This window comes from Corylus avellana, chromosome 7, assembly GCF_965113065.1.
Source record: "Corylus avellana chromosome 7, dhCorAvel1.hap1.2, whole genome shotgun sequence".
Lineage (NCBI taxonomy): Eukaryota > Viridiplantae > Streptophyta > Magnoliopsida > Fagales > Betulaceae > Corylus > Corylus avellana.
In genome coordinates this window covers 22187485-22199668 of record NC_142496.1, presented here as the reverse complement: position 1 = coordinate 22199668, position 12184 = coordinate 22187485, and the positions used below count along the sequence as shown (strand labels likewise).

Below are 12184 nucleotides of genomic sequence, written 5' to 3'. Positions count from 1 at the left end.
TACCATCATGAATTTCTAGCTGATCCGAGTTCTCCCATCCCAACGCCTCAGTCTCAGCAATGAGAGCTTGGAGATCAACTTTGGACGTTACTGAGTCTTCCATAGAATTTCAGAAAATAACAGAAAAGGAAAAGTAGAAAAGATACAGGATGATCAGTGGGTTGTGTTTAAGAAAGATATAGAAGGATGCAGGATGATTAGGGGGTTAGTGTTTAAGGAAAAGTAGAGGAATAATGGAGTTAAGGGAGATGGAGAGGACTACGTCCTAGGAGTTTTCCATGAAGGAAAAAGGGAGAGCTGTAGGGGAGAGAGCGAGGTGTTAAAAGGATGAAATTTACGTGTAGTTGAACAATGTTTACAAACGAATGGGTATGAGTTGATGGGTGGAAAATTCGTGGATCATTCCAATGATATTTATGACATTATATACTATGTTTTACTTGGAAAAAGATTCTCTCCATTTCAAATTCACTCCATTTCCTTCAGTCAGTGCATTTAGAATGGCAAAATTGTTCAAATTTTTTTTAGGTTAAAATTTTTGGACAACACTACTCTTCTAAATACACTAATGGAAGGAAATAGAAGACATTTGAAATGGAGATGATCCTTTTCCGTTTTACTCTTAGTCCAACGAGCTCCATCCACAGCAATTGAGAATGCACAAATTTGAAAAACATATATATAAACTTAAAACCTAAAATTTCAACCTTTTTAATTTTAATCAAACACCTGCAAGCCTCACCGTGCTCCATGTATTTTCCCCAACATATATTTTTTATTTGGAAAATTTTATAATAAATCTCTGAGTCAATGTGTGAAAATTTAAACACCCTCAATGTTTTTTCTCACTTTTTAACTCCTTAAGTTCATCCGTTATAAACCCTTCTATTACATTTTCTCCCAATTGTTTAACGTCCATCAATCTAACTCAATATGCACCGTTTTGCCGAGGAAGTGAAAAATGGAATCTTATGTTTTGTTCACCCAAGTTTTTCATGTTCTAAAACAGAAGTGAATCATACGGTTTTCTGTCCTTTTCAAAATTCTTCTCATATGGGACTTAATCGGCAATGATATTAACTGTGTGAAGTAGCCCCAATTTTAAAGTTAAAGAGAAACTAACTAACAGTAGATAACATAGAAGAATGCATTATCTCCACAAAGGCCATTGAAGAATGAGTAGATTCTCCTAGGCTTCAACAACACAGGAAGATGCCTTCTTTTAAAGCTTGAAGAAGCAAGATGGATGAACAAATTCTCTGCTGAAGATTACTTGCTTAAAAAATATATTAGATATAGTGGCCATATATAAGAGTCCATTGTATGGCCAACAATCAGAAAACTCATAAAAAGTTGATAACTGATCACCAGCATGTGCTTACAACAGTACTGGGTGGTTCTTTCCTTGTTTTGTGAGTATCTTGTGGGGCAACCTAGCAGTGCGAAAATCCACATCAGTAGCAGAGACAGCTACGATGCCTAACAAGAATAGAAACCAATAGGATGAAAACTTGTGAACTCAAGAATTGAGAGAAACTTTCTGTTCGCATTACTTGAATGAATGTAATTACAATACATAGGAGTTTATATAACATAGAACTAATCTAACTAACTAACTATAAGTTTAACTAACAGTTAACTAAATGCAACTAAGTTAACTGAATTAGTGTTAGAAGTTATACAAAACAAAAACTCAAAATACTTTGAGTTCTTGATACTCCCCCTCAAGATGGATGGTGGAGATCAATTGCAAACATCTTGGAAAAAAGATCATGAAACAATGCGAAACCAAGAGGTTTGGTGAAGATTTCGGCCAATTGATGATGAGATGGAACATGCAAAGTCTTAAGTAGCCCTAACTGAATTTTCTCACGAATCAAGTGACAATCAATCTCTATGTGCTTTGTTCGTTCATGGAAAACAGGGTTTGCAGCAATGTAAAGGGTTGCTTGGCTATCACAGAAAAGCAAAGCAGGTTTCTGACAAAAGACTTGCAAATCATCCAAAAGAGAAAACAACCATGTTAATTCACAAGAAATAGCCGCGCCGCCATAGACCTATACTCAGCTTTAGCAGAGGACCTGGAGACATTTTGCTGCTTCTTTGGTCTTCAAGAAATCATAAAGTCACCAATAAACACACAAAAGCCTATGATAGACCTTCTACTGTCAGGGCAACCAGCCCAATCAGAATTAAAAAAAGCCTTGATCATAAAATCTAAAAGAGCTAGAAAAAATAATCCCTGCCCTGGTTCAAAATTTATATATCTTAGAACTCTATGTGCTACATCCAAATATGGCTGACAAGGCTTATCCATGAATTGACTCAAGGTTTGAACCGAGTAAGACAAATTTGGTCTAGTTACTGTCAAGTAAAGTAACCTACCAATGAAACGTCTATAGCTTGTAGGATCAGCTAACAAAGGGTCATTATCCTTAGATAACTTCACATTTTGCTTCATTGGGAATTTAGCTAGCTTGGAAGCCAATAGACCAGAATCTTGTAACACTTCTAGAGCATATTTCCTTTGAGAAACAGAATTCCTTTTATCAAATCTAGCAATCTCTAGACCTAAGAAAAATTTCAAAGTACTTAAATCTTTGAGACGAAATTTTTCATTGAGAAGGGAAGTCAGAGCCTTTACTGCTGTAGTATCATTACTTGCAATTGCAATATCATCAACATACACTAATAATACAATATAAGAAGACCCTTGAACCCTAGTAAAAAGGGAATAATCTGACTTTTCTTGAGTGAAACAAAGACCAAGAATTGTGGTAGAAAATTTAGCAAACCACTGTCTTGGGGCTTGTTTAAGGCCATATAAGGACTTGGTTAATCTACACACCTTAGACTCTCCCTTAGTGTTGAAACTAGGTGGCATGATCATATATACTTTTTCATCAAGATCCCTATGAAGGAATGCATTGTTCACATCCAACTGATGTAGAATCCAACATTTTGCAGCTGCAATTGCTAATAGGGTTCAGACAGTACATAGTCATCTTTGCCACATGAGAAAAGGTCTCATGATAATCCAATCATTCACTTTGGGTGTAGGCAACTAACCTTGCCTTGTACCTCTCAATACTGCCATTAGAATTATGTTTGATTTTATATACCCATTTGCAACCAATGGGATGTTTATCTACAAGAAAATCAGTGACAACCCATGTCTTGTTTTCCTCAAGAGCTTCTATCTCCTTCTTCATGGCAACTCTCTATTCTGGACTGGAAACAACTTGGTGATAAAATTGTGGTTCAACTTGTGATGAAATAGACAAACAAAAGTGTTTATGATTCAAAGATAAACGATCATAAGAAATGGAAGGAGACAATGTATGAGTAATACCTGAAATGGAAGAAGAATCATTGACCATTGAATTAGAAATAAGTGGAGAAGAAGCCAAGTGACAGTGATAATCTTGCAGATAACTTGGAGTTTGTTTCATCCTCTAAGATTTTCTAGGTTGAATGATGGGGTGAGAAGATTGATTCTCATGAATGGTAGGATTGGAGTTAGATTTGAAATGTAGGTCAACAAAATTGTTAACTAAAGCAGGGGAACTATTTGTAGATTGAATATCAGTAGGAGAGCTAGGATTTGGAAATGGAATAGTAGCAGGAGAACTCAAATTTGGAATAACAACAGGAGAACTCAGATTTGGAATAACAAATGGAGAGCTATGAAGGTCATTGGCTAATAGAGAATGATCAATGTTGACTGAATCAGTATGACTATTTGGACTATGACTAAAACAGCCATTTGCATTAGGATTAGTAAGATTGGAGGCATATGGAAAGATTGTTTCATGAAAGATAACATTTCTTGAGATAAAAACAGTATTTGTGGAAAGATTGTAAAGTTTATAACCTTTCATTGCATATGGATAACCCAATGAAGATGGATGGTACAGCTCTAGGTTCAAACTTAGTACAATTTTTGGTTAAGGTGAAAGCATATACTAAAACAACCAAAGACTCTAAGGTGGGAGTATAATGGGGGCTATAAAAATAACAGTTCATGAGGAGATTTATTTGCAAGATTAGGAGTAAGAATTCGGTTGATGAGATGTGTGGCAGTAAGAACACATTCTCCCCAGAAAGGTAAAGGAAGATGAGCTTTAAACCTAAGAGACCTAGCCACAGTCAAGAGATGTTGATGCTTTCTCTCAACAATAGAATTTTGTTGAGGAGTTTCAACACAACTAAGCTGATGTATGGTCCTTGTTTTTTTTTAAAAAAAAAATCATCCATTTTAAATTCAGAACCATTATCAAATCTCACACACTTGATTTTGGTATTATGTTGAGTTTGGACTAGATTAAAGAAAGATTGAAGAATTGTTCTAGTTTGTGATTTATGTTGTAACAGATGTACCCAAGTGAATCTGCTATAATCATCCACAACAGTAAGGAAATAACTATAACCATTTATTAATTTGGTAAAGAAAGGTCCCCAAATGTCACAATGTATCATATCAAATGGGGAAGTTGAAACAGAAGAACTTGAAACAAAAGGTAACCCATGCTGTCTAGCAAGTGGACAGATAGTGCATACATGTTTGGAATAAAAAAAAAAAAAAAATTCAGGTACAATGCTTTGCAACAGTTGTAACCTATTATTAGACAGATGACCTAACCTATAGTGCCACACATTAGTTGATGGTGTTATTATTTGAGTAGAAAAAACATGCAAAGAAGAAGGAGAAGATGATGAAACCAAACCTTCATATTGCTGCAGTAAATGAAATAAGCCACCTTGTTCCTTACCCACACCAATCGTTTTTCAATGGTGTAGATTATGTATGAAACAAAAATCAGCAAGAAAGATAAGACAACAATGTAATTTCTTGATGAGTTTACTGACAGAAATCAAATTGAAAGTAAAAGAAGGAACAAACAACACATCAGTGAGCGTAAGACTCTTTGCAATTTTGACAGTTCCTATATGTGTAACAAAAACAACAGTGCCATTTGGTAATTTGACATGAGTGGAAAATAGAGTTGTAATGGAAGTAAAAAATGATAAGGAACAAATCATGTGATCTGTAGCACCCGTGTCTAGGATCCAAGGATTGTGTTTTGGATCATTGTGAGTAGGAGGGTAAATTGTATTAGCAAAAAAAATAGAGTATTGAAGAAGATCAATGTCAGAATAAGAACGTGTCCTCTTTGAAAAAAAATCATCAGATTATGCACACACTGCCTACTATGTTTGCGGAAGCTGGAGACATGATAGAAGGCATTGATGGATACATTACAGAGGGCATTGGGGAATATTGTTTCAGCATGCTTATCAATTGTTGACATTGATTAGATGTAATTGGCAATTGTGGAGAGAAATGTTGAGGAGAAGGAGAAAACTCTTCCATATTGGTAACTTCTTGAACATAATTGGCTGAATGTGAAGCTATCTTATTTCTTGTAAACTTAAAACCGGGAGGGTAGCCATGAAGCTTGTAACATTTGTCTACAGTGTGTCCAAGAATCTTACAATGAGAACATATTGGGCGTTCTTTCCTAGTAATGCTCTATTTTGCAGGTTGAATAAACATATTTCCAACTTGTTGAGTTCTTGTCATAAGTGTAGCGGTCTCATGAGATAATGAACTAAGAGAGATTTCTCTTTGTTTTTCCTCTTGAACAATCAAAGAAAAAACTTTAGTTATAGATGGAATTGGATCCTTAAGAAGGATTTGGCCCCGAATCTGGGAGGAAGAATCATTGAGACCCATAAGGAATTGAATTATATATTCTTGGCCTCGAAGATCAATAATTTTCTTCATCTTTCCACACTGACAACAATCGCATAAATCCAGATGTTTGAAATTGTTCCATTCATCCCATAAGGCTTTAAGATGAGTGAAATATTGACTTACAGGCATGTTGTCTTGAGTGAGAGTGGAAAGAGACTTCTACAACTGGAAAATTCTTGGACTATTTTTCTGTGAAAATCTTTCTTTCAAATCCAACCAAATATCTTCAGCATTGGTTATGTAGATAAGAGAAGTTGCAATCTCCTTTGAGATGGAATTCATAATCCATGATGCAACCAGATCATTACAACGATTCCAAATTCTAAACTCAGTACTAGCTGTGTTCATTATTTCTCTCAAAGAACCATCTATGAACCCAATCTTGTTCTTGGCACTGAGAGCCATGAGCAAAAAACAACTCCAAGAATTGTAATTATCTCTAGAAAGCGGTGTGCACACCAACAAAATGCCGCATTATGAGCATTGGTGAGAAAGAATGGACTGGATTCAGCTGAAGAAGGATGAGAAGAAGGAACAGAAGGAACGCCGGTTGAGGATGACGGAACAAACTCCATTGATGAATTCTTCACAAACTCGTGAAGAGCTTTGATACCATAACAAGAATAAAAACCAACATAATGAAAACTTGTGAACTCAAGAATTGAGAGAAACTTTCTGTTCGCATTACTTGAATGAATGTAATTACAATACAGAGGAGTTTATATAACATAGAACTATCTAACTAACTAACTATAAGTTTAACTAACAGCTAACTAAATGCAACTAAGTTAACTGAATTGGTTCGTTAGTTAGAAGTTATACAAAACAACAACTCTAAATACTTTAAGTTCCTGATAGTACTAGAGGTCTTCCCTGTTTGGCTGTTTATTGATAATCAACTCAAGCACTGTGCACAAGTCCTAGCTTGGCTGCCTAATCTATGGCTTTTCGTTGTATTTTATATTGTTAATCAATGTCCAAATCCCTAAATCTAATTATTATAATTTTCACGCGATTAATTGTTTAATATTAAACTGAAGCATAGTTTAATTGTTCAGCTCGAAGAAGTATACTGGGGATGGTATCTTTTATACGTTGTTTATGCCAAACTGCTTTTATATGTTTTTTATTCCGTGGTGGGAATTTTTTTTTGAAGAGGGTCTAATTGGTTAGAGGTATGGAACGGCTTAAACGAATGCACACACAGAAAGTGTTTGATGAACGGCCTCAACCAATTGACGAATCCAGAGAGGCTATGTTGTATTTATAATTCCAGTGTTTTACATCACCCGAGTTGGTCTTTATCTTTATCTGCAGTAGTTAGAGTTTGTTTTGGATTGCTCTATTCAGACTCCTTCGTTGCATTAACCTCTTCTACACAGGAGAAGTTGAGTTTATCTTCAATATGGCTAAAGGTAAATGTGAAGTTAGGTTTCACTTTGAGGTTCTGAATTAAGCCTGCTTTTCCAACTTTTTGTTCTGTATCAAAAGAGTAGAGCTCTAATCTTCCACATGGTAAATTAGTAGCTGCTACTGTTCACTGAAACATGTGTTTTGAGTATTTGGAATACTTGATATGTCTTATAACATGTATGATATATTCTGCAATTGATTATCTTTATAATGACATAATATTGCTTCGCAAAATACACTCTAAGATTACCAGTCGACAATTATTCCTTTCCATTTCCTGCACTGTCTGTATCATCATAAGAATTATAGGCTAGATAAACCGAAACATTCTAATAGACCTTTACAAGTATGTTAGTGCTTTCTTAATTTCCTCATAAAGTGGAAGATTTTGCATGGTCATATGCAATCTACTGCCATTGATGGGGCAAAGTGGCGGCATCCATGAACTCCTCATCAGACTCAAGAGCGCTCATGAAGTTTGGTGGAAGGCACACCTCCAAAGCTATGCTTTCTCCTCCTTCATATCCCAGAAACGATGACACTTTCCCATCAAACTTATTTGCATACCCACTGCGAAGTGCCATGGCTTTCCCCATCCCAAATTCATTACCATACATGTTGAATCTGGGTGAGTTCCCCATCATTATACTGTATCGGTCAAAAAACCGAACAAGTTGGAAAATAATGGGAGATTGCTACCAGGCGTCAAGTCATCCATGGACCGCCTTGTCAATGTGGTTAACCACGGCACAGCTGCCATGCCGCCCACCCAAGACTCTGTTCAAGCAACTCACTAGTTGTGGCTACTCGTGCCACCGCATGAATTGAGTTCCCAAAGTAATCGTAAGAAAGTTGTGGATTCATTCTTGATCTGTTGTTGGTTGCCAACTTGCAACTAATTATCTGATCAAGCGGTAGACGACTCACACGTGTTATGCACCTCTAGAGGAGTGCCGACAAGGACTGGAAGGAAGAGATCTTGTTGGTTTTGTACTCTGCATTGGCTTTCGCTTTGAGCTTTGCTATGGATTCGGGTGAGACGTGGAACACCCTCTCTCGTAGCGCGGGTGCTTCAAATCTACTATGATCTCATCTTGGTGGGTGAAAGGGAGATTGAAGATTGCATGAGTTGCTATTGTCTTGGGGTTGCAATTGTGTTGAGGTTTAGGATCCTAAAAGGGGTTGTAGATTGTATTATTCTAACCAGGATATTATGTGACACTAATGTAGGGTTTTTATATAAAGCCTCCAAGAAGGTTTTCAAAGGATCATCCACATTAATAGAATGCTACACATCGGTGTGTCGAAGGAGAATATGAGGATCAAGGTAAGTGGGCTATCTTTGTTAGTATTTTCATGAATAATGATCCTGTGCATTTTATACATAGCTTTTAAACACAAACCCGAGTTATCTCTTGAACTAAATAAAATACCATTTTATGCATGAAAAGTGTGACATGAACTATTTTTATAACTGTTATCTCAAAAATATACATGAACTATTTATTGGGCTACTTGATAATATAATATGTGATGTGATGCTATTTATGATGTGACAAATGTGGTGACACCAGTACCGTGTGTGTGTGTGTGTGTTATGTGTATATGATCGAACGCAGTGCAACACACCATTTGTTTGGTGTGGCCTCATAAGCCGTTAACCCTAAGTAAAGGGGGTTAGGCTAATAGAGTTCCGTAGAGAGGGGATTAACGGACTAGTCCTTGCCAAAAGGTGATGTGCAAGACAAGCACAACCTTACTCTGGGGGTTAACCAGAGCGAGCTATGTTATGAAAATCTTGTCTTACTTTGTAGAAGACACAATCGACCCTATCAAACTACCATTTTGTGTTCAAAACTCCCATTCCGTCAGTCAAAAGCGTTAACTCAGACTGTCAACTCGTGTGCCCCACATGCCATCTTGAAATTTTCTATCCCACTTTTGCCCACAGTAGTGTTGTCAGTTCATGGGGACAAAGTGACAATGCATTGTAGTTGATGGGGGAAAAATGTGAGGTAGAAAATTTCAAGATGGCATGTGGGGCACCACGTGACAGGTTGACTGTCTGAGTTAACGTCTTTGACTAACGGAAGGGGGTTTTTGGGCACAAAATGGTAGTTTGATAGGGTCGGACAGTAGAATTGTCAGTTCATGGGGGCAAAGTGACAATGCATTATAGTTGATGAGGAAAAAGGTAATAAACCTTATTATTTAAAGCTATAATATTGTGAAGGCATCCCAATGAATATTTTGAGAATAATGATATCCATGCTTAACCTTTTTATCTGGATATAAATTGTTCACTGTCACACACTATCGAGCTTTTCCACCAAGCTTGAAAAGCTTGCTAGTGTGTGATAGTGAACAATTTATATCCGTATGAAAACATGGTTTGATTTCATATAATAATGATCATAGTGCTAAATGTGAAATTTGCATTCAAGCGAAAATGACAAAGAAGCCTTTCCCAAAAACAAACAGAAATTCACAATTATTAGAACTTGTGCATTCTGATGTTTGTGAACTTAACGGCGTTTTAACTAGAGGAGGCAATACATACTTCATTACTTTCATTGACGATTTTTCAAGATATATATATAATGAAAAGTAAAGATGAGGCCTTCAGTATGTTTAAATGTTATAAGTCTGTTGTTGAAAATCAAAGGGAAGAGAAAATTAAGATACTTCACAGTGATAGAGGTGGAGAATACTTTCCTACCGCATTTTCTCTATATTGCAAAGAGAATGGCATTATACATCAAACTAGTGCACCCTATACCCCACAACAAAATGGTTTAGTAGAAAGGAAAAATAGGACACTAGTTGATATGGTAAATGTTATGATTTTGAATGCAAAGTTAAATTTTAATTTGTGGGGAGAAGCTTTGCTTACAGCATGCCATGTGCATAACAAAATAACTTCTAAGATTTTTAAAGTTTCACCATATGAATTGTGGAAAGGCAGAAAATCAAATCTGGAATACCTTCGGGTATGGGGGCTGTTTAGCCTTTTACAGAGTTCCAGACCCAAAAAGAACAAAATTAGGACCAAGGGCTTTGAAGAGTATTTTTGTGGGATATGCTGAAAATTCAAAAGCTTATAGACTTTTAAATTTGGATTCTAATATCATAGTAGAATCAAAGGATGTAGAATTTATTGAAAATAAATTCTATAATGATTCTAAAACTGTTTCAAATCCTACTCAAACACCAGAACTTGACTTAAATCCTAGTTTATTAGAGGAAAATAAAAGAAAAAATCATGAGGCTTTAACTGAACCTAGGAGAAGTCAAAGAGCTAGAAAAGAAAAGAACTTGGATCCTGATTTTGTGTCATCGCAGGCTATTGTTTTTCTTTTGAAAGGAAACAGAGAAATTGTTCTAAACAAAATACACATTTTATTAAATATAGAAGAAGATCCTAAAACATATAAAGAAGCTATGGCTTCTAGAGATGTTGCATTTTGGAGAGAGGCAATTAATGATGAAATGGACTCAATATTGTCAAATAATACTTGGGTTTTAGTTGATTTGCATCATGGATCTAAACCTATAGGATTTAAATGGGTATTTAGAAGGAAATACAATACAGATGGGTCTCTCCAAACATTTAAGGCGAGATTGGTAGCTAAAGGATTTAAACAAAATGAAGGCATAGATTATTTTGATACCTATGCACCGGTAGCTAGAGTAACATCCATTAGAGTGCTTATGGCACTAGCTTCTATTTTTGATTTATATGTACATCAAATGGATGTTAAGACTGCATTTTTAAATTGTAATTTTGACGAAGAGGTGTACATGGAACAACCGGAAGGATTTGTTATGTTTGGCAATGAAAAGAAAGTTTGCAAATTAGTTAAGTCGTTGTATGGATTAAAGCAAGCACCAAAACAATGGCATGGGACATTTGACTCGGTTATTTTATCTCACGGATTTAAACATAACAATACTGATAAATGTATTTATTCTAAATTCACTGATTGTTATGGTGTTATTATCTGTCTTTATGTGGATGACTTGTTAATATTGGAACAAATATGGAAGGAATATTTGAAACTAAGAAGTATCTAACGTCAAAGTTCAAAATGAAAGATCTTAAGGAAGTTGATACTATCTTAGGTATCAAAGTAAAGAAATATGGTGGGGGCTATGCTCTATGTCAGTCTCATTACATTGAGAAAATGCTTCTAAAATTTCAACACTTAGGAATTAAAGAAGCAAGTACCCCATATGATTCTGCATTTAAATTAACTGAGAATTCTGATAGGGCAATTGCTCAGTTAGAATATGCTAATGCAATTGGTAGCTTAATGTACGCAATGCATTACACTAGGCCAGATATTTCCTTTGCAGTTTGTAAACTTTCTAGGTATACGAACAATCCTAGTACGGAATATTGCAAAGCAATTGGTAGAGTCCTTGGATACCTTAAAAGAACAATTGGATTAGGACTATATTATACCAATTTTCCATCAGTACTAAAAGGATACACTGACGCTAGTTGGATAACTAGTGTGAGTGATAACAAGGCTATGTCTGGGTGGGTTTTTACCCTTGGTAGTGGAGCGGTTTCATGGGCTTCTAAGAAACAGGTGTGTATTTCACATTCCACAGTAGAATCCGAATTTATAGCTTTGGCAGCAGCGGGCAAAGAGGCAGAATGGTTGCGGAATTTGTTATTAGATATAGAGTTGTGGCCACAGCTGATGCCAGCCATTTCTTTGTGCTGTGATACTGAAGCTACTATGTCTAGGGCATATAGTAAAGTTTAGAATGGAAAATCTAGACATATAAGCTTGAGACATGAATATGTCAAACATTTAATAATCGATGGTATTATTACTAATGTGTATGTGCGGTCAAGTAAAAACTTGGCAGATCCATTTACCAAGGGATTCTTGAGAGCTTTAGTGAAAAGTACATCTAGTGGAATGGGTTTGAAACCTTTTATTTAAAAGTCACCTGTAATAGGAACCCAACCTTAAACTATTTACAAGTAGTTTAAGGTTT

The 12184-nt window shown here is 35.9% G+C and overlaps 3 pseudogenes; 1 reads left to right on the top strand and 2 right to left on the bottom strand.

The window, feature by feature from the left end:
* Positions 1-5188: 5188 nt before the first annotated feature.
* LOC148584673 (uncharacterized) lies at positions 5189-6052 on the bottom strand (annotated as a pseudogene).
* A 1526-nt stretch (positions 6053-7578) lies between these two features.
* LOC132185091 (putative acetyltransferase At3g50280) lies at positions 7579-8607 on the bottom strand (annotated as a pseudogene).
* A 2604-nt stretch (positions 8608-11211) lies between these two features.
* LOC148584672 (secreted RxLR effector protein 161 pseudogene) lies at positions 11212-11946 on the top strand (annotated as a pseudogene).
* Positions 11947-12184: the final 238 nt, after the last annotated feature.